Source organism: Mesocricetus auratus, unplaced genomic scaffold (genome assembly GCF_017639785.1).
Source record: "Mesocricetus auratus isolate SY011 unplaced genomic scaffold, BCM_Maur_2.0 Super-Scaffold_100004, whole genome shotgun sequence".
NCBI lineage: Eukaryota > Metazoa > Chordata > Mammalia > Rodentia > Cricetidae > Mesocricetus > Mesocricetus auratus.
In genome coordinates, this window is record NW_024429189.1 from 84,144,771 (window position 1) to 84,167,459 (window position 22,689).

At 40.6% G+C, this 22,689-nt stretch overlaps 1 long non-coding RNA gene across 1 annotated transcript in view; it reads left to right on the top strand.

The window, feature by feature from the left end:
• The first annotated feature begins 331 nt into the window (after positions 1–331).
• LOC106021968 overlaps positions 332–22,689 on the top strand; it is a 100,059-nt gene continuing 77,701 nt past the window's right edge. The window contains exons 1-3 of the long non-coding RNA XR_005877330.1: positions 332–698; positions 6,143–6,231; positions 9,152–9,327. This is a non-coding gene — a long non-coding RNA (uncharacterized LOC106021968). The remainder of the gene's footprint in view (positions 699–6,142; positions 6,232–9,151; positions 9,328–22,689) is intronic.

Sequence of the window (22,689 nt, forward strand, 5' to 3'; positions counted from 1 at the left end):
GCTTCTGAAGATGTTTAATACAGGTGCTTCCCAATAACAATGCCTTTATTTTACAAATGGATGTCCTAAACTCTTGATCCTTCCCATATTCTGTATATGACTGTAAGTCAAGATTTCTCCCAAATTAAAAACAATTCCATGAAGTCAATTTCCATCTGACTATTCTCTATAGTCAGATGCAAGACCCTGTCTTTGATTTTACATTTCTATAAAGCCAAAGGATACGAAAACATTTCAAAACCCCCCTGTTTCTGAACCACCAGCTGTTTTGCAATATGGTCTTATTCAGCGATTGGCTGCTAGTGGAGGGCACTAGTTTCCGGGCTATTTTGTGGCCTCTTTTAAGCACACGGAGGCATCTCCAAGCCGGCTTTGTGAAAAGCCAAGGACATTTTTTCGGCAGAGACTCTGAGCTAGTTGCCACATAAACAAACAGGAGTTCACTTTAGCTTCCTGGGCTTTTTTGGACTGACAGAAAGCGCTAAGGGGAAGACAGAAGCCAACAGGGCAGCCTGGGGCGACTGGAAGCTTGGGAGGAAGCAGTGGATTGCTGCCACCAACTTGCTGCTCAGGGCGAGGCTGTGAAAGTGTGAGCCGTGAACAAACGTCTGGAAAAGCTCTCCGCTGGACATTTTGCCCTTGGCACCAAAGGCAGCATGATGTCGGGCTGGAGAATCTACCTTGGATTCCTTCCTTGTGTGAGTAGTCCTCACTTCTGATGATACAGTGGAAATCATCCATGAGCCTGGTCAAAAGGTCCCCTGTCAGACGCCACATAAGCAGGCTTCAGAGCGAGTTCTTGGGGTAAACCCCACCGATGTGCAATTTGGGGAGAGTGTCATTGCAGCTTTGATTACATTTTGTGCTGGCCAGGGGGTTCTTACATATAGTCACAACGGGGGACCACCCATTGCTGTCAGTGAGAAAGTTCAGGCTTCTTCCTGAATACGAGATTTTTTTTCACTTCCACAGATGCCTTTTTTTGGTATATTTCATTTGTTTATAACTGCACTTTTTAAAAAATATTTATTTATTTATTATGTATACAGTGTTTTATCTGCATGTATGCCTGCAGACCAGAGGAGAGCACCAAATCTCATAGCAGATGGTTGTGAGCCATCATGTGGTTATTGGGAATTGAACTCAGGACCTTTGGAAGAGTAACCAGTGCCTTTAACTGCTGAGCTATCTCTCCAGGCCCTGTAACTGCACTCTTTTCTCTCCTAAATTCCTTCCTTTGTAGTAGATAGCTCTTCCAGGAGTTAGACTAGGGATATATTTAAGTACATGCATGTATATAGTGCAACAAGTTTAATATATGTAAATATATAAATTTATGTTAGCAAGGGTCTAACATGGCTTCCATAAGCATCTTTTCTCTGTGTATACTCTGGTACTTATTATGTGCAATATATTGAGTTTCATATTTGAGACCGGGGCAGAGCTAACTTCTGTCTAGTCATAATTCTATCATGTGATTTGGGCTAAGAATTGTTTGTTTATTTCTTGCCATGATACACATGTGGAGGTCAGAGGACAACTTGTAGGGGTCAGTTCTCTCTATCATTTAGGTTACAGGGATCACACTTAGGTCAACAGGCTTGGCAGCAAGTGACTTTGCCCATAGAGCCATCTCACTGGCCTACTTGCCAAGTCTTTTGCTGGCCCATTGGCCAAATCTTATAGCCTCACAAAACCACAGGCTCTTTACCTTGCAAAATGAGTATCAGGAAGTGTCCTTGAGATCATTTGTAAGATCGGCAATAATAAACATTATCTACAACAAGACTCACAGCAGAATGAATTTTATATCTACATGTTAGATTGAACTGCTTTCCTAGGTTTTAGGACTGTTAAGATCATAAAATAAGATCAACATCTGTCTTTGAACTACCCGAATTGTTGTCCCATTCTACAGAAACACTGTCTGGAGAAGACTAATTGTTAAGTTGGTAATCTACAAACAGAAGCTTGGGAGGGGGGAATCTAAGGCCATGTTCCAGCATGCTTTCTGTGAAACACCAGTGCCCAGAGTGGGCCTTAAAGGCAGAAGTTCTGGGGCTAAAGAAGTTTAGAGCCAATGCATGTTCAGCCCTTCTCATAGTGACTCATGCATTTTTGTTACAATTTTCATATAGGCACTTAATAGCCTCTGTAAAACATTAAGATTTCATAGAGTTTGCCTAATAGTTGACTATACCACCTGACCAATGAACTGCACTACCAGTTTCAATGAACACATGTAGAGAAATACTACTTACTTTCCAGAATCCTGGAGCAGTTCCTGTGATTAATTTAATAGTATCTATGCAAATTCTTCCAGTGATGCTGATGCTCATGAAGTCAGCACCACCTATTCCATGTTTCCTTAGCCACCACAAAATTAGGGACATCTCATCAGTTGTGAGTGGATTTGGGGACTACAAAGAATTCAAGGAAGGCATGAAGAGTTCGCTAGGGAATGCAGCAGAAGATGAGAAAGAGAGAACTTCTATGGTCATCACAACAAAGAAGACAGGAAGGACAGACACAGGAAAACCACAGGGAAGTGTAACATTTGGCTGTGTTCTCCGTTAACATGGTCTGTGGTCCAGTATTAATACAGACATGCTTATTTCTAGACTATTATTTTTCTTCTTCTTGGTGGTTCATTCTGCAAGGATACTAGTGAGAAACGTTAGAGATCCCAAAGTCTAGATATGGTTAGTAGGTTGCACAGGCAATACCAATTCTACCTATCAGTGACTGCCTAGAGTATTGGATTGCATCCTGACTCAGGAGATAAAGGCCTATGTAACTCATAATGATACCTATCACAGATAAGACACATTATCAGGTAAGCAGATTTGCCGTTCTGTATTTACATAAGCAACTGTTTGCAAACAGCAGCATTGTCTTGTCTTAGTGCTAATGCAGTGACTGGTTCCTTTCTACTTTCTTATTTTTTTGTTTGCTTGTCTTTTGAGACAGGGTTTCTCTGTATAGCCTTGGTTGTCCTAGAACTAACTCTGTAGACCAGGTTGACCTTGAATTCACAGAGATTCACTTGCCTCTGCCTCCTGAGTGCTGGGATTAAAGGCGTGTGCCACCATCACCACCCAGGCCTCCTTTCTTACTTATTGGGTATGAATAACATGATACTAAAAAGGTACAGGAATGATCTGTGTCCTTGATGTTGTCTAAAGTCACATTTTATATCAATATGTAGCTGTAGTTCATTAATGTTACTGATAACACTCATTTTGAATTGTCCATAAAACTGCCAGTTTGCCTTCTCCTGAAACTTGAAAGTGTAATATTTCTAGCAGACAGAATCCCTAACGAGATGGCTCATGCTTACAATCACAGCATGTGATAAGTGGAGGCAGGAGGATGGTTGCAAGTTCAAGGCCAACGTGGCCTACAAGGTGAGTACCATTCCAACCAGGGATAAAAAAGAAAGAATTTGTTCAATGACCCCCCATAATAATAATAAATCAATAAAATAAAAGTTAAAAGGTTAATCAGAATAAACATGTATTTCTTTCAAACATTTGGGTAATATGTAAACATACAGAGAAATAAGTGAGAGTTTGCTTTCCTTGTTCTTAGTTTTCTAGTCCCACTCCGATCTTCAGAGTTAGCCATATTCAAATGATTTCTGTGGTTAATTTACACCTCTCTGTTAAGGAGTGTCTCACAAAATTATGTATTTATTTCTGTAAGAAGAACTTACTTGGAGGCTGGAGAGATGGCTCAGTGGCTAAGAGCACTTCCAGAGGACCTGGGTTCAATTTCCAGCACCTGCATGGCAGCTCACAACTGTCTGTAGTTCCAGTTCTAGGGGGATCTGACACCCTCACACAGACATGTAGGCAGGCAGAACACCAACATACATAAAATGAAATAAGTAATTTTAAAAAAGAACTCATTTTATCCACATTAAAACAACTCTATCATTTCAGTGAAAACACCATCACTAATCAGTCTTTGGTTTTTTTGCTTTATCTGAGGCAGAATCTCAAATAGCCCCACCTAGCCTTGACTTTTCTGTAGAGCCAGGATGATCATGGGCTCCTGATCTCCCTCCCTCTACCTAAGTTCTGAGATTATAGGCGCATGTCTCATGACTAGAGAACCAACCTGCCTTTAGGAGTCAGCCATTGAGAGTTTTACCTAAATTCTTCAAAACAAGTTTTCATAAAGCAAGTTAGAAATGTGCTTGAAGTGGTAGTTATAGCCTCAGAGGAGAAAAAGGTCAGTAATGGAAAAGGTACATCTAAGGAACATTTTATCATGTGTGGCAAAAGACCCGTTAAGAACTTGCCATTAGTTCATCTACTCTTTGCAATATTTAGTTAGGGTGGTTACCATTCAAAACTACCAAGCAGGCAACGCATGTTCAAAGTGACTGAGTCACTTGTCCAGTGTCCGGAGGTTGTAAATGTCAGAGCTGAGAGTCAGGTCCAGGTGTGAAGATCCCTATGACACGCAGCTTCCAAATCCCTAGAAGTCTGCTTAACAAGGGAAAGGACTGAGACAATTAGTCAGCCTCAGAAGTAACCTGGACCTGCTCCCACTCCCTGCCGAGCAGTTACTAAGAAAACTAGGATCCAAAGGGCTAGGCATTCTGGTTCCACTCCATCTCCTTCATACCCCAGTCAATGGCTGTGTCAGGCAAGACTGACATATAGATTATTGCTACCACATTTCTTAGTTTTGCTGCTTTGACAAACACACATACTTAAGGGTATAAGAATTTATGTTGGGTCATGAGACAATGAAGTTCATGGCAGCTGGAGTTTGTGGCCAGGACATGCCACTGTAACAGGCAGAAAATGGAGAGCAATACAGACAGGAACCAGAAGTGGGTATATAACCTTAATAAGACCACCCCTAGTGACTGACTTCCACCATCCAGGCCAAAATAGCCCCAGAAGCAGATTGGGATTTCAAAACGTGAGCATTTAGGGACAGATCATATTTATACCGTAACAGGCATATCGTACAAATGCGTCGTTGGAAGTTCTAATCCCCACTTCATCCACTGTTCTAGCCTCTCCTCCTTGCAGTGTACCTTGTGGAGATGACCTATTGGGTTCTGTTAAGTAGGAGGTTCTCTTTCCTCTGGATTCCAGTTCGGTTTGCCCACTGCCTTGAGAGAAGGTCAAGATACTAGTTTCCCAATTTCCTTCCTGCCACAGCTATTTCTTGGTGGTCAGAGTCCTATATTCAAACCACAGCTCCTGCTATGTTAGCTGGCTTTCTTCCCTGTCCTCAGTTCTCCCTACATTCCCTCCCGCACACTCAGGCCTCAGGGCAGTAACAGTGTTCTATTCTTACTAGTCCAGGTGCATTGCCGTTTCTTGGTTCAACACAGCGTTGCCTCTACTCTTATAAATGCTCTTTCATTAAAATGCCTTTAATTATACCTTCTGACTGTGGCATCCGTCTGCTCCTGGGGACATGATTGATGTAGTAAGTGAAACCAGGTTTTGTTCCAGAGAGCAGATCCTCAAAATGAGATTCTGGGATTACATTGCTCAAGTAGTTGATGAGGGCACAGATACTCAGCTTGCCAGGGTGAAATGGATAATGGGGTATGCAATGAAATAACATTACTCAAATTATCAGCAGCTGCTGCAAAGGATGGAGCGCAGATGGCAGGAAGGCATTGGGAGATCACATTTTTAGTTGTGTTTTCAGGTGACTTAGATTACATGGCTCAGCTATGGGCCACAGTTTATGAAATCCTGGAGGGCACAAATAGAGAAAAGGACAAATTATCCTCGGATGATCAACCTAAGGCATAAATGAGAAATCTATCAGATTGCCTCGTAGGAAATATTTAAAGAATCTCTTACATTTGATAGCTTCAGGACAAATCTATATATCTGAAGGTATCTTTATATGAATTTCTCCTCTGGAGTTATAGCTCAAGCACATCAGTTCTTGAGGTGACATGCTGCTGTATAATTGTGTCCCTTCCATATGGAGGCAACAGTCATTTGCCCTCTCAAATTATTGGCTATGTATTCAAAATGGGTCCTTTCCTTCAAATTTATTATTTCCCCTAGGCTATCACATTTAATTCACTAAATGGTGAATAAAGTGTGGCTAAGGGTTCATACTCACCAATTTCACTGTCTTCATGTAATTGCAGATTGGACTGCTGCTGGTTCAGTTTCAATAACACGGATATAACGAACAGGGAGGTTGAGATGTGTGCTTCAGATCAGAGGTAAAATGAAGGTAGGCTCTCACTGGCTGCCAGGACTCATGGGTCAGGGAATGAAGATGTGTGGGAGGAATAACTCTCACTAGCATCCCTAACAACTCACTTCAAGAATGTCCCTACAACCTTGGACATGGCATCTTCAGATGTTCTTGGCCCAATGGAAAAAGAATTCCTGTAGGGAGTGAAAGCTGTGTGTCCTAATTTGCTCTTGCTGCAATAAACAACAAATGGCACCTGGGAGGAAAGGGTTTGTTTGGCTCACACATCCTGATCTCAGTTCATCACTAAGGGAAGTCAGGGCATGACCTAATGCAGATCAGGAACCTGGTTGCAGAAACTGAAGCACAGACCTCTGATATAGGCTGCTTTCTGGTTAGCTCTTCATGGCTTACTCGGTTTGCTTTTTTTATACAATACAGGACCACCTGCCTGGGGGTGATAGGTCTGCCAGCATCAATCATTAATCATGAAAATGCCTCACAGGCTTGCCCATGAGCAATCTGCTGGAGGTGTTTTCTTAATTGAGGCTCCTCTTACCAGATGACTTTAGCTTGTGTCAAAAATAACAAAAACCTAATCACCGCATTGCAGAACCATTGAGTCAGAACTTGAGACAGACCAGCTCCTTAACAGGCAAAAATGAGGGTACTGTATTGGCTGGGGTTCTGAACTTGCTTCAAAAGGTGACTTTGGGTTTCTGCTACTACTGAGATAGCAAGGATAGGTCTGAATTTATTGACACTTTTCTTAGTGACTGTGTAACATACCAACCTGTGAAAAAACACAGTATCTCAGTAAATGGACAACAATAGGCTTGAGTTTTGTCCAGCAGAATTCAACTCAAGCATTTTAGTAAAGACTTCATCTAGCTAACATGCTTGCAGAGAATGAAAGGAACAAAGGATGGTAGGAGTCAATTGCGGTTCAGTCAAGAATACGTGCAAGGAAGAAGACAAATGCTGGCAGTGTTGGCTATTTACTCTATGTTAAGACCGATTTTCTGCCCTTGAGCATGCAGATCTGCAAGAGGCTGATATCCATGGGCTATATATACTCTCATGCCCCAAGATTTCAGTTGGAACGACAATGAAGACTCTGAGGACAAGAGGAAAGGACAGACTATACATCCCTTGCTCTCTCCTGCCTAGCCATAGAGTGGTACCAGATGCTTTTCTCTCTCTCTAGCCAGGATTTTTGCTGAACAGTCCTGTCTTGCAGCTGTAGCTTTCTCAGGTCTAAACATCCCATCTTTCTCCTCATGTCTTCAAGTGTTGTGAAGCCTCCTAATCCAGTCTCTGGAGATGCCCATCCTTTTTAATCTGTCTCTTAAGACAGCACTGTCACAAAACTCTCTTCCACAAGTCACTTGTGTGAGCTATTGCTTTTTCACAAGTCTTCTGACTAGTGCTCCACTTACCGCCATTCTCCATTTGACACAGGGAGACTCTCCTTTACCACCTCCTCAGACCACAGGCTCCCACATCAGGAACTGCCGGTCAACATCTACATTGAGATTTCATCTCACTCCAGACAGAATACCTTTTATTAAAAACAACAGCATGGTTACACTTCAGTAAAAATGCAGTATAAAGAAGCTTTTATATATACAAGCAATGAACTTATAGAGAAAGAAATTTGAAAAAATATCCCATTCTCAAAAAGTATGTAGGAATAAACTTAACCAAGGCAGTAAAAGACCTCTATAACGAAAACTTCAAGATACTGAAAAAGGAAGTCAAATAAAATCCTAGAGTATGTAAAGATTCTTAGTACTCCTGGACTTTGGCATTAATATTGAGACAGTGGCTATATTACAAAAAGTGATATACAAATTCAACATAATTCCTGTCAAAAATTTCAATGTGATTCTTTACAGAACTAGAAAAACAATCCAAGAATTCAAATGGAATCACAAAACACCACAGATATCAAAAGTAATGCTAAAGAGAAAGAACACATAGTACTGGACCTCAAATTATACTACAGAACTACAGTGATAAAGACAGTATGGTACTGGCATTAAAACAGACAGCTAGATCAATGGAACAGAATATATGACCTGGAAGTAAACCTGTAAATATATAGCCCCCTAATCTTTCTTTTCTTTTCTTTTCTCTTCTCTTCCTTTTTTATTTCTTTTTCTTTTTCATCAAGGCCCCAGCTAGCTCAGTTGGTAGAACATAAGACTCTTAATCTCAGGGTCATGAGTTCATGTCCCACGGTAGGCACCATTTGATGATAGAGGTTTCTGTCCTACCTGGTCCCACAGATACTTTGCCCCAAATAAACACACAGACACTATATTAATTTATAAACTGTTGGCTGATGGTTAGGGTTTCTTACTGGCTATCTCTGTCTTAATTTTTAGCTCATAACTACTAATGTATGTATTTCTACATGACTTTATCTTACCAGAGAATGTCTGGGAAGTCCTATCTTCCCAGTCTCTACATTGCATCTCCTTTGCCATCTCTCTCTGCTCTCTTCTCCCCAGCCTTCTCCTCATCTGGTAGCCCTGTTTATCTTCCTGCCTGGCTAGTGGTCAATCAGTGTTTTATTCATCAACCACTTAGTTTCTAAGTTTATGAGCTACTCGCCATGTCTTCCGAAACCTTTCAGCACAAAGCTATGAACACTCAGTCAAAATTTATCGTACTTTTCTTCTGTCAAATATCTAAACCCACCAGAAAACCAGTGTGATGGTACTGCTCCAGAATCTACCCCAGGACTTCTTGAAGCAACTTCTCTCACCTCCACTCTATTGGGCAGAGACTGTGGGCATGCCTGAACCATCTCAGAGATGCCCCCAGCTAATTTCCATTCAACAGGGTTGCCTTCCTCTATGGCTCCCTTCATTAAAGGATTAACACCACCCCCTTCTCTGGTCCAAGTCTTTTTCTTTATTCATCTGGACTTTCTCTCTCCCCTTCCTAGATGTATGGGGCCATGCCCATGGATCAACCCCGGCCCAACAGCCTGACGGAATCTTGTTGACAGATAGGTAGTATGTCAACAGACACATTTTGTGAAATGGAAATTGGAAGAAGCCTAAAACAACAGAATAGAGGATGGAAACCCAAGCTGCTTTTGCCAGATGCGGCCCATGCCTGGTAGGTCTCTGCTGTGGCATTTCCTCTTTTTTAAAAGTTTCAGCCAAGGTCAAAATTTAAAAAAAATGTGCATACTGCCACTGTCTCCCAGTGGTGCCTCCTCTCTGTTGGGTGGTTGGTGTGTGGTCAGCCTCTTTGGCTCTTTGTAGTTCAGATTTGAAAACTCTGAGATGGAATGGAAAGGCTCAAGGAGGGAAAACCTTGCTTGCAGCAAGACTAAAAATCAAAGAAATGCTTCATACTATGAAAAAGGGCTTCTTATTCCCTAGCCTGAGACGGTGAGCACTTGGCCTTGGAAAGGGTAATCTGGAAAAAGTGAGGTGAGCTGTGGGCTGGGTCGGGATTTGCACATTGCACTGGAAGACCCACTCTTTCTTTTCAGGTCAATTGTATGTGGGTGGTATGCAATTCTAAGTGCTCATAAATTGTCTATCCTGATGTTAAGTTCAGCCATATGTGTTAGTGTGAGCTGAGCTGAAGCCAGAAGAATGGGCCAGAATATACTAGAAATGTGGCCAAACTGACCGTAGGTCTCCATAAGTCAGAAAAATCAAAGTCAGCAAGAGATATGACCCCAACTAGTGGAGTAATAGATTTCTCATCCCGAGTCTCTGCACCATGGGCGATTGTGCCTTTGGGATAGAAAAGGTGCTGATGGAGAAAGTGACTTCCTTGTACAGTTGGAAAAGCAGCATTTGCTCACTTAGGCATTCATTCACTCTTAGTGCCTCTGGTGTGAATTGCTGTCAAGGGTCCTTCATCTCAAATCTGTTTCCCTGCGAAGTAAGTTCCATCAGACTGCTGGAGATCCACTCACTCTAAGCACTGATCTTGATTTTTCTCTGCTTTACTGGAGAAAAAGGTGCTTTAGAAGGGAGGAGCTGAGCATTTCAGATATCCCACTAATGCCACAGTGATGACATAGGAGGTCCACAGTAAATTGTCATTGGAGGAATGCATGTGAGATGGAGAGATGGATGTGGCAACGAGTAACGACAGAGTTTAAAGGTCTCAATGGGATTAAGGAGGCAGTTGATGTTTGTAGAGGATCCCGAGAAGATCATACAGCCAAGTACTTGCTTGGGTGCCAATGGCAGTGGGGAGGAGAATGGTAAGTGCTCTGTGGTCTGTGTGGAGCTTCATGGGAAACAGATTTAAGGCAACAGTGAGGTCAGCTGAGTTTTTTGTGATTACATACAGCACTTTATATATTATACAGATCAACTTCCACCTGACATGTAGCTGCCATAATAGTCTCTCCTTCTGGTCATTGTCTGTTTGCTCTGTCAACAGGTTCTTTTGCTGTGCAGAAGAAGCCTTAGATTATTATATGATTCCACACGATGATTCTTGGGACTGTTTTCTGTACCATTGAGGTTCTATTCAGAAAGCACACACCAGAGTATCTCTCTGAACCATTTTACCATAGCATTTTCATGCTTAAAGTCATTTTTTCCCTCTTTCTGTGTAGGTGATTGACCAGACCTAATATATGCTAGGTAAGCCACTTCCCTCTGAGCTGTACCCTCAGCATGAATCAAGGCCTATAATCTACTTTGAACTGGTCTCTCTCTCTCTCTCTCTCTCTCTCTCTCTCTCTCTCTCTCTCTGTGTGTGTGTGTGTGTGTGTGTGTGTGTAGAGCAAGATGAATACTTATTCACTGGGGAATGTATACCAGTACTACCCATATGAAAATTAAGAATATCCCTATCATATGACCCAGCTATACCATTCCTGGGCATACAGCCAAAGTGCTCTATGTTTTGTCACAGAAATATATTGCACATCCATGATTATTGCTGCTCTGTTCACAATAGCAAGGAAAGATGATTAACCTTGATGATTTCCATCAACATACAAATGGACATTGAATATGTGATATATATGTATATTTACTATAAAATTTCATTAAGCTATAATAAAAATGAAATTACAAATTTTTCAGAAAGATGGAAGGACCTGGAAACTATTATGTTAGATGAGGTGACCCAGACTCAGAAAGATATATTTCATATGTTCTCTCACATGTGTGTGGCTCCTAGATTTTAGTGTTTATAAATAAACATGTGTAAATGCAGCTGTGAATGTGGGTACAGGCCATGGAACTAGAAGGAACACTGTGAGGGGAGACATGAGGAGGGAGGTGATGGAGGTAACATAGGACATGAAAGGAGACAGGAAGCTACTGGAGTTAGGGGACCTAAGGCGAAACCAAGGACAAGGCAGGGAGCAGAATGAACTACAATAAGTTATGTTTCTAGATGCAATAAAGAAACATAACACTTTGCTAATTAATACATAAAAATTTTGAAACTTAAAAGAGAATGTATATGTGTTTTTGAGGACTGCCAGGTCCTTGGGATATGGAGGCAAAGCCAGCCCAGTTGCTGAGACCACTGCTTTGGGATCTGCAGGAGAGCTGTAGCTTGCAAAGGACCTCTCACGAATGGCCCATCCACCAAAACATAAACAGAGTGGTCAGCCTGCCCTTCCCATACCGAGCTTACACTTCTCTCCTCAGCTCGTTGAACTCTTATTTCTAAAGCATAAAGATTCCCCACTTACTGAAAAGGATTCCTTTGAGAAATAGATGGCTCTCGGTCAGTGCTTATGATGTGTAAAATGACAGGAATTCTCCTGAATCCCTAGTATTGATATACATGGTTGTAAGGCTAATACTATTTAAATAACTATGTGTGGATGTAAAACTAAGATGAGCTCTTCACACTTATAAGTCATATGCATTTACTCTATTGAATTGAGTCAGATTAAACTCAGACTCAGAGAATCTGACATGTCTGCACGTGGAGAGTATGTCCTGTGTGATGATGCTCTTTCCCCATTGCTCCCCTCCACCTTGTCAATAAGCCTGCTGTGTGCTGTAACGTTGGCTGGCTCTGCAGTTGGTTTCAATTCATCACTTGCAACTCACATCCGTCTCAGTTGTCTACAATACTTAATGTTGTACCTAATGTCAAACAAGCCCACACTTACAAATGACCTGAGAAGTAAAATCATTATTCCACTTAAATGTTTCAATTGTAGATTACTGATAGATACATAATAAAAATCTTGGATTGTGAAAATAATCAAGTATGCATAGAAATTGTGGCTATGGAATCATTATTGTTGGCGGCTGGGGAGATGACTCAGCAGTTAAGAGTGCTGTCTGTTCTTGTAGATGACTCACGTTTGGTTCCCAGCACCTACATGGTGGCTCACAACTGTCCTTAACTCCAGCTCCAGGGGATCCAACACCTTCTTCTGGCATTCACAGGCAATGTACACACATGGTATGCATATATAACAAAAACCTCACACATTTAAAAATAAAAAGTAAATTTAGAGTCATCATTGTTATTTGAACATTAAGGCATCAGCATAGTAATATGAGAACACATTAACTGTTAGCTGCTGTAAGCTCAGGTAATGTCTGAGTTCTTATAAATACAACTTAGCCTCAGGCAATGGACAAGAAGCAGCACAAGGTCTCAGGTGACTAATAGTGGCTATTAACTGTAAGGTTTTTAGCTAAGTCATACTTAAAATATAGTAAAGCATAGGGAACAATAAAACAAATAGACATAACCAAATAAAATTCAGGACGATGGTATTTTGCCATTAGTTTCTTCATTTATTCTTTTAGATATAATTGCAATCCTGTTATCGTCAAAATTTATACACAGTAAAAGATACTAATATTGTACAACTCTGAGTATTAATGCATATATAGCTTCATGTAACTACTAGTAGAAAAACAATTTTATCATTCTTTTAAGTCCTTTCGTGTTGGCCTTTTGTAGTCAGGTATTTACATATCTTGTCTTTGTTAAAACTGGTAACTGTAGTAGGCCCTTCTCCAAAGCATGTAAAATGTTTCATTGTAAACACAATCTCTCCAGTTGGAGAGAGAGCCCAGTTGGTAAAGCATTTGCCTTGAAAGCACCTTTCAAACAGATTTACCAGAGCCTATATAAGAAAAGTGAGGTATAAGGATGGTACCTGCTTGTAACCCCAGTACCGGGGAGGCAGAGACAGGTGGATTGTTGGAGATGCTGGACAGAAGTATTCCCAAAGTGGTGAATGCCAGGCCCATGAGAGGATATTTCTCTATTGTTCTTTGCTGTATATCTTGCCTTATTTCTTAGAAAAATAACACATTGAAACTATGAAGCTTTTAGCATGCTTTTAAAAAACTTTTGCATTGAGATATAAATTATATCGAATGAAGTATGTAGAATATACATACATACAAGAGCACACACATGTGGACAGCACCTGAGGAACAATTTAAGGTTGTACTCTGGCCTCTACATACTCACTCACAAGTACACTGTATTCAACCACACATATGCACTAGACATACCACACACACAGACACACACACATACACACATGCATTGCACACACCTCACACACACATGCACTGCACACACCACACACACATGCATTGCACACACCACACACACGCATGCACTGCACATACCACACACATATGCATTGCACACACCTCACACACATGCACTGCACACATACTACACATACATGCACTACACACACGCCACACACATGCATTGCACACACGCCACACACATGCATTGCACACACGCCACACACATGCATTGCACACACCTCACACACATGCATTACACACATGCCACACACACATGCATTGCACACACCTCACACACACATGCACTACACACACATGCCTCACACGCATGCACTGCACACATACTACACATACATGCATTACACACATGCCACACACACATGCATTGCACACATACTACACACACATGCATTGCACACACCACACACACATGCACTGCACACATTTCACACACATGCATTGCACACACCACACACACATGCACTGCACACATTTCACACACACATGCACTGCACACATTTCAAACACACATATGCACTGCACACACCACACACACACATGCATTGCACACATTCCACACATATACACACTCACACACATTCTCTCTATGCTGAGATAGAAGATAGCTAGTGCTTCAAAATTCTACTGAAATTTAACTTAATCCTTTTATATTAAAATGTTAATATTTGAACTCCAGGGCTCCATTCAAAATACATTCACAAATATTTTTACAAGACATAAAAAACAAATGTATTGTTTTTCATTAAGATGCTTGTGAGCATTTAATCAAATTTATATGCAGACTTTCTAATTTCATTTCACTCTAATAGGGAATATAAATTTATTTACTTAAAAGAAGGAGGCTCCATCCATACATCTTTAATGGGTTGAGATATTGCAGGAAGCAATTACAGGGTTCTAAAAGCAGAATTTGCTCATTGTTTGAGGCCATAATACTGAATGTGTTAAGTTGTATTTTGGAAGGATGATGACTTTGTGCTGGCAAGCTTTACTTTCAATAAACCTTTTAAAAGAACTTCTTGGCTCTCCTTTATGGATATTTTTGTTAAAGATTTTCCAAGGCAAGTTTGACCAAAGTAGAATATAAATTTAGAAGTATCAGCTACAAAAAACTTTAATATCATTTCAGGGCACTGAGGTTAACTTAGAAAGTAGTTATTCAAAGCCTCAAGCATTCCTGAAACATGGTTATTCTTAAGGATTCTAAATTGCATACTACATTCCTAAGATCATTTTTTCATTTGTCAAGAAAATACTTTAGAATGTAGAATCATTCATTTGTTTAATCGTGTGGTTTGTTGTGGGTTTACCTATGACGTATGTTTGTTCCATAGCTCACTTCAAGTGTATTTCTGCTCCTCAAGGCTTTATTTGGGGGACCATCTGGAACTTCCCTGGCCAACAACTTCTAAAGAGGTACCCCCCATAAAAAATAAAGACCATTGTTGTTCATGTTGGTTGCCCACAAGACTAGGTGATAAAGACACTGTTGCAGCCTGGTAGCAAGAAAAGGCAAGGTAGAACCCTGCTGACTGACTAGCTTACAGAGGACAGAAGTTGCTTTGCAAACAGGCATCTCTCTTTCCTTTCCTCTCTCTGTCTCTGTCTCTGTCTCTGTCGACTCTGTGTGTGTGTGTGTGTGTGTGTGTGTGTGTGTGTGTATGTGTGTGTGTATAAAAGGCATAGAGGGTCATACCCAGCTGTGAACACTACATGAGTGTCAACTTGTCAGGCAAGATGTGTCCACTGGTACAGGAGTGGCATGATTATTACAGGGGTAAGCAGCCGCTTTTGAATTAAATTTGAAGTGTGTTGAATAAGATGGAATACATGCCTGGTACTATAAACCTCATCAAAATGCTATGTCTGTGGAGGTCATAGGCCCTAGAGAGGACTCACTGCTGTTGTTTTGCTAAATTGGCTTGACATCAATCTGCAGTCTAAATATTTATGTTTACACCTATAGACAAACACTAGTCTCAGTCTTAGTCATGGGAACTTCTTTTTGCACTTCTTTGCATGGTGAATGTAGAAACCCACTGGATGTTCAAGATTCTTAGAATAAATGACAGTTCAGTGCTCAGTCCTAAAAAGGACATTCATACTACCCCTTCCAAGGCTCAGGGAATATAGCAGAATAAAGAACAGAAAGGATGTAAGAGTCAGAATACAGGAAGAGGAGGGTTACAATGCTATATTTAAGGTGCGACACAGTCATGCTAAACACAGCCTTACAGCAGTTGCCTTGGACTGTACTAGGGATACACAAAACTGTGCCTGTCAACAGTCAATCAAAAGGTCCTTTGTTGCTGAATATGTTAAATTACCATTTCTGGACACAAAAATTAAAGAAGAAAGCCTCATCTTCAGTAGATATAGGCCTTTGAGTTTTACATAGTCACTAATGACCTTGACTGCAAAGGATGAAAAATGGTATTAACTACACATTTATCATCAGCTTTCATGAAAAATTGATCGTTAGTACTTAAATTTTCTTATTTGTGCACCTTTACTTTTTAGCCATTTCCCCTGAAAGCATTTATGCAAAGATAAAAGTGTATTTCAGACATTAAGACATTCAGTGACTTTACTCTATGTGTAGTCAAAACCACTTTAGCAACTGTACTTAGACTAAACAATCTGTCAGGTCGGCTCAACCTCTATGTACCATGTTTATTTCTCATATATTTCCTCATATCTCCCTAGTTTAGAATTTTCTGTTTTTTCCACTGACCATATTGGCCATTGGTCTTGTGACTTTGCATGTTTCAAAAACCTTGTTTGCCAATTTTTTAGGTTACAGATGAGGGGCTACCCCCAAGTGGGCACCAGGGACAGCATTGAGTAATTGCTCCATGTCTCATGTTTCAAATTAAATCAATCATCTGGATCTGTATGCCTGTGCCTTAATTCACTTTATTTCATCACCAGGAATGCCTCTATGCTGTCCTAGAAAGGGAGGCCCTAATTATGCTGTGAATAGAAGTTGTCAGGGAGGAAGAAAGAAGTAAATTAGTACAATTCATCATGCATTTAAGTGAGAATTCTGTCTTCAATAGCTAATGAGACCATGGTCTCCGTATACTTTAATGCACCAATTAAAATAATTGTTTATTCATTCATATGAGACAAATGTCAAATTGGACATGCTATTAGGGGTGACATGCATACATTTTCGATGTCTGAGACAAAAGAGGGTGTGTGTGTACTCTGTCTATTGGAGAGCTCCTTTATTGTCATGGCTTCAACTAGCATTTCTTTATTTAATCTGAGGCTGAAGCTGAAGCCCTAACTCAGTCTCCTAGAAGCTGATTGTCTTCCAATTTTTACCTCCTGATGCAGCATTGGCCAGAGTTCAATTTATTGTCCAAATAAAGATTTTACAGACATCTTAATCTCTACTTCATCTCCTCTCCAACCTTACTCACTACTTCCTTTTCTTCATTTTCCTTCCTAAGCATTGTCCATGAGCCCATACAGTTTTCTCTGTGTTCGCTGGCACAGTTTCAGCCTCTGCACCAGCATCCCTGGCTGAACTCCTCCATAGTCCCACCGCTTGCCTCCCAACACCACTTTCACACCCTGAGAAATATTCTCCACGCTACAACAAAGATCAGCTTTTAAAAGTGAAAATTTCTTTGTGTGACCTCCCAGTTAAAGCCTATTAATGGCATTTCCTTATTTTTCAATTAAAGTCCACATGGCAATATAGCTGCATCGTTTCTTTGTTTCTCCCCACTCTCCCTCCTCGGTTTTATTCTCAGCAGCTCTCCACAATTGATCCTCTCCAGTCTACCGGTGGGATCAAGGACTGAACTCAAGCAATCAAGCTTGGTGGCCATTTCCTTTACCTGATGGGCTACCCTGGCAGCCCGACACCTGACTTTTAAAAATTGTTGGTTTTGGTGATCAAACTCAAGTGATCAGGCTTATGGGTCAAGCATTTTTACCCACCCCAGAATAGACTTCTTAATATTTTTTCTCCATTCTTCAGTTCCAGTATAGACTAAAAGAAGCATGTCTTATTTCCAGGAAAAGCAGAAAATGGTTGACTATTTTTCTCTCTTCGAAGACTCATCATAGATATGTGGACTGTTCACAGCCTTTCTGCAGCCTCATGCAGAAGTGAATTCTCTTCTCCAATGGGGCTTCTACTGAAAATCAAACAGTTCAAGATTGAAACTGTATGATGCTTAGGGATTTTGAACTTTCCTGTTTAAAAGGTGGACATGAAATTCAAACTATGTTTCAGCTATGTCCCAGAAGACTTAGAAATGTTGTTTTTTTGTGGAAAATTGCTTATTCCAGAAAAGATTTTATAGCTGTATTATAATTAGTGGCATACAAAGTTGCTTCCCTCAGGCTGTCCAATTTAAGGTTGTAATAATGGATGGCTCTGGTATCACGGCTGTTCTACAAGATTCTTATTCTGCTTCTAGAATGGGTGGATATTATAGAAGTCTAACTATGGGGGAGGGGAAAGAAAGAGATGGACGCATGCAGGGAAGGGGTGGTAGATTTAAAGCCATAACTATCTCTTTCTTTGATCTGTTTGTTTTCTCTCTCCAATTCAATTAACTTCAGAAGGCTCCAGGCAACATGAACCAAAGGTGGAGCCTAAACAAAACATTTTCTATGTGCACAATGCAACCAAAATAGCCTGCACATGCCCTTCAGAGGGCATTTAGTAAAGTACAAGGTAAACAGAGACATAATGAGAGGTCCATGGTGGCTGTGATGATGAAAAGGACAGAGGGAAAGGAGAAAGTTCGCCCTAGTTAAGATCCTTCTGCAAAGGCTGGTGTCACAAATAGCAGTCGGAGCTGACCTGATGTTGGAGCAAGTCCTCCCTGGAGCTCTAGCCTCATACTGAAATAAGCATATCACTTCACCTTGATGGCTAATAAATCAAAGGGATTAGACCAAGGATTAGACACTAATTCCCTGGCATCCTCAAGGGTAGGTGGAACCTTTGTAAAGTGCATAATGTTATGAATTAAAGAGGACAGAGTAGATCCATGAGGAGGTGAATTTTACCCATAGCTTCTGGCATCAATTGACAAGCTTATTCATTACTATCCATTTTACAAGCATTCAATTTAGGAAATTCTAGTACAGCTTAACCTGTGTCATAAGTTTTTCTATTGGAGGAAGCATAGGTTGATAGTATATTCAAGTTGAGACCTTTGTAATATTCCTTCAATTGGCACCTGATGTCAGATAACAGTCTGGTTTGGGTCACAGGGTGAGAGCTGAAGTCATGACTCCAAATCGAACATGAACCAACTGTTATTATTAGATCAATATTAATCAGTGTGTTGATGTTAGAAGTTGAATCGTTTTAGAGAAAAGACATCTCTTACTCAGAGAATAGTACATGGTAGTAGTCTCTGCGTTTAGCAAGTACTTTGGAATAGTTGGGTTCACATGTAACAGGCCCACATAAATGCTAATGGACATCCACCCTATGAGCAGGCCAGCCTACTCAGGCCTATCAATAGCCATTGGCCATAAAATGAACATGCACAAATTATGAGACTACCCAGGGCAAAATGTGACTGAGGATTGTGTGGATTTGTGCATAGACACTACTCTTGGCATTTAGGGTCCCAGAGGCTCATCTTGGGCAGGAGGCTCTGCTTCAATTCATGACTCTCTCTGTCCCTTCATGTTAAGTCAGCATTGAACTCATGATACTTCAATACTTTTACAGAATTCATAACATATGGTTTTATGTTCTATATCTTATACAGTTACATATAATATTATAATAAAGTACATGAAAAATAATGTTTTATCATTATTTAATGTCATGATAAAACCACAAGTAATTGTGTATTATACTGTATTTAATCTTACATATATTTTACATATTCATAAGGAAAATACTTATTCATAAGTATGTATTTTCTTGATCAGTTTAATTGAAATGAAAAGACCACCCTAAATATGGACTGCAACTTCTAGTGGGAGCCAGATAAAAGGAAGAGAAAAGAAAGGCTTAGACTCTTTGCCCCTTTGCCTTCCTGTTTTACTGGCAAGTTTATCTGTCTAGTTTATCTCTTCTTGTGTCTTGTTACTTTGGCGACCATGGCTAATGCCATTCTTTGGTGACATTAGCACCTCACTTCTTAAACCTTTTTGAATATCTGTAGACTTGAGTGTCTGTCAGTCTGTCTGTCTGTCTATCTATCTCCAGGAACCTTCCCAGCCTTCAGAGACACACTGGGACTATTGAGGGGTCTGGCCTATAGATTGAGTAGCCATTGGGTTCATAGCCTCTACAGCATGAAGATTGCCATTGCTGACCTGCCTGGACCTCATCCGCTAAGCCAGTCAAATAAATTCCCAAATATACATTCGTTCATTCTGTAGGTCTGTTCATCTAATACCATAGCTAAGTTGAGATCTGATATTACCCAGTTTAACTTAAAAGCCCCCCTCTTATAAAAGGCAGGTGCCTCTTTTTTTTAGTCTTTAAGGTGGATAAGCTATGTCATGCTAAATCTTGACTTCTAAATCCTAAAACAGAAAGTTAGGTTTTTGGCTTATTCACTTTTTCTTCTTTTTAAGTTTGTTCTTTGGCAGTTTCATCTATGTGTATAATGAATGCTAATTATTCTCATTCCCACCTTCTCCCCTTCTTCCCACCTTCTATCCCCTCCCTCCCACTCTGTCGATCACTTCACCGTCCCCAAGTCCCTTTTCTGCTTTCGTGTCTTTTGTTTTTCCCACTTTCATGTTTTTTGTCTTTTGTGATCCACTAAGTTTCATCAGAGCCATCTGTGTGACTATAAGCTTGGAAATGTCCACTAGCCATTCATGAAGGTAGATAACTGAGGACAATGACTCACCATAAGACAGTAGTTCATGAGGAAAAAGACCCCTTCAGCCCATTCCAATTCATGATTGATTATTTACAGACCCAGTCCTGTGCAGGCTTGATGAGATTATGTTTTCAATGGCTGTGTCATGCCTAGAAGAGAACATTCCACAGATCTTTTTCTTATCTTCTAATTCATATACATTATTTCTGCCACATCTGCAATGTTTACTCAGCCTTAGAGGGGGTGACATAATGTTCTGTGTAGGACTTCATGCTCCATCTGTCACCTGTTCTCTGAGAATACTACTGTTCGCTGCAAAGAGAAGTTTCCCTGACCAAGGTTGAGGGTAGTTAGCATTTGTCTGTGGATATAAACACCAATATTTAGATTGAAGAATGATGCCATGTCAACTAAATGACAGTAGTCACTAGCTAGCCTTGAGTTTTTGACTGGGTTCACAGAACCAGGCAATAATTCTCTCCTGTGGAGTGGGACTCAGATCCAATCCAAAAACGTCTGGTTCCAGATGCTTGAGTAGGAAGGTTGGAAAACAAGACCAGCTGTTTGACCCATATCCATGAGAGAGATAATCAGTTACTTGAGGATATAACTGAGGAAATACACCCAGCAGAATTCTGTTTTACATATGTCAGATTATCTTCTGACCTATGCTTAGAAGTGGACTCCTGTGGTTAGGACCGAGAGGAGGTGACCAAAATAATTTGATTATAGTCTCTCAGTAGTTACATGGTTTGGCTTGTGTTTATTCCTTCTTTCTTCTCCCTTTGGCATTCTAGACATAACAATGGAGGACTGAACAAGGGCTGTTTCTTTTGATTCCACTCCAAGGCCATTGATTTCCTTCTCAAAACTTCAGTCTTTGTGTACTTCTAAGCAACATAGGAGATAACTGGATATAACTTTAGAATTATTTGGGGATCTTCACATAATTGTATTGTCTTTATATGTGTTCTAACTTGCATTGATTTATTCACTTATTCTAGTAGCCCTGAATGTCTCCTGGTACTATATCTGCATCAGGAAATGGAGATGCAAACCCCAGTGAAGTCAGCAAGTCTTCTCTCTGGAGGCCTTCACAGTCTTGCTAGGGCATTCAGGAATAAGACAGATTTGAAATAGCAACAGCACATGTTAGTGCTACAATGTAGAGGAGTCAGCGATTTAGTTCAAGGCAGAGCAAAGAAAACTAGAAAGAGAAGACCATGATTCAGTGGAATCGTATAGTGACCTGGGTTTTGCCAAGTCAAAGCAATCAAGGAAGGACTCAAGATCATGACAAAATGACCTTGGAGAAAGGATCAAAAGTGAGCGGATGTGACTATTTGGGGATATCTACTGTGGCTACAGGGCATGTCTCTGACATATAGATCAATTTTATTCCATTCTTTTCAATTTCTTTTACTTTCAAGGGTAACCAGAAAGTACCAGTGATGCAAGCCCAAGTGAGGAAAAGGAGAAAAGGAGGCTGAGAGCCTTGTGTAAAGTCCCAGGTCTTGCAATGGTCACAGGAGTAGTTTTATGCATCTTCAGGGAGTCCAGCTACAGAGGTGTGTAGCAAGTAGACACGAGCCCAGATCTGCGCACAGTCAGGAGTGCATATCCATCTCTTCCTACCTACCTATGACTTTACATGTGACTTGACCTGTCAGCCTTATTTTTTCCAGCATCTAGAGGTGATTAGTCCCATGGAGCTTGGAGTTAACACATGCAAATCTCTGAAAATGGTTCTTGGCACATAGTGTGTTCACTCCCCACTGGTCCAATGTTGCGGTTGTTGTATTTGCTATTTTAGTAGATCTCCAGGCTACATTATAACAATAATTGAGTGGTAGCCTCATTCTTTAAAGAACATTTTTATTTTACACTAATATTCCCAAATGGAAGCAAAGCATTGAATTAGAAGAGGCTTTATCTATTGAACCAGCCACAGTATGCCGTTGGGGAAAGAACACTGAGAACCTTGGTTTCTCATCTTGAATCTACTAAAGAGCAGCACATGACTGTTCTGAAGAGCCAGGCAGCTGAGCGAGCTTCAGTGTCAATGTGGTTTTCATAGGACAGTAATTGATTACACTTTGCCTAGATGGAGAGTTGCCTTT